The 1,272-nt window shown below is 35.8% G+C and overlaps 1 pseudogene; it reads left to right on the top strand.

Annotated features, from left to right (window-relative positions):
• The window catches only part of LOC107724620 (lutropin-choriogonadotropic hormone receptor-like), a 22,172-nt pseudogene that overhangs the window by 7,672 nt on the left and 13,228 nt on the right, over nucleotides 1-1,272 (top strand).

Genomic DNA, 1,272 nt, shown 5'->3' with positions numbered 1-1,272 from the left:
CCGACGTGACGTCGAGAGTGACCGACTGAAAGGGAACGTCTCAGTTACGTATGTAACCCTCGTTCCCTGAATAAGGGAAAGGAGACGTCACGTCCCGTCGCCACGTCTGCTGTACCACTGCTGAGCGGCCGGGTCACCGGCTCGGCTCCTCAGCGAAAACCTGGTATGCATTGCACCGGCTGCCTTTTTATGCTCATGCTGTGATCAGCGGCAGCTGGATGCAATCATCGCAGGCCAATGTCCATTGGCTCATTTAGTTTACACTCAAAGTAGATTGGTCTCTCGAAGCGAGATCCCAATTCGTCGGTCACCGACTTGATGTCTCCGTTCCCTCCTTCAGGGAACGAGGGTTACATACTTAACCGAGACGTTCTTTTCACAGAAATGTGTCGTTTGTTTGTGATTTCTCATGCAATAATTTGTGTCACAGCTCAATCCAGAACACACGAAGCCTTGTTCACATCCACAAGCGGGCATTTAACCATCTTCCCAAGCTGAGATATCTGTGAGCAGTTCTTCCCCAAGCTATATGTAAAGAGTTCAAATGCAAAAGCCTTTAAGTGCCGTTTAAAATGTTCTTCTAAAATCTTCACATATATTTTTATGACATTTTTATATTTCTCTATATATATATTTTCCATATATTTCCATATTTAATTTTTTGTTATATATATTTATTATTTATTTTATTATTTATTATCATTTTTATTTTATTTTGTGTGCATTTTAGGAGTACTGTGACTTTCATATATGCATATATTACAAATATATACAGCTGAGATATTAGAGATAAATTAATCTGGTTTATGTTTTTATTTTTCTACTGGTTGTTATCCATATTATCTATGGGATGTTTTACATATATGTGTATATATATATATATATCACCAGTGTGGGAGTTTTTTGGATTGTGTAAAAAAGATGGGGTGTTAGACATTCTAGTCTGCAGGAAATGCAGATCAACAGTAAGTTCTTTTTGTACTCTTTTGTACAAACTCTCTCTCCACTCTTATTTTAAATTTTCGTGCGCGCGCACACACACACACACACACACACACACATATATATACATATATACACACACCACACACACACACACACTTTTGTCATTTTATATTTCGAATATATATTTTCTATACTTAGAGTTTTATATAGTATATATAGTTTATATATAAAATTGTAATTACATATATAGAATTCTATATATTAAATTATATATCATATATAAATTTTGGGGTAACTTTTAGGAAAAACAAACACACACACACATAC

The sequence above is a fragment of the Sinocyclocheilus rhinocerous genome, unplaced genomic scaffold (assembly GCF_001515625.1).
Source record: "Sinocyclocheilus rhinocerous isolate Xijiao unplaced genomic scaffold, SAMN03320098_v1.1 scaffold304, whole genome shotgun sequence".
Lineage (NCBI taxonomy): Eukaryota > Metazoa > Chordata > Actinopteri > Cypriniformes > Cyprinidae > Sinocyclocheilus > Sinocyclocheilus rhinocerous.
Note: the sequence above shows the minus strand (reverse complement) of the source record. Positions and strands in the feature narration are given on the sequence as shown.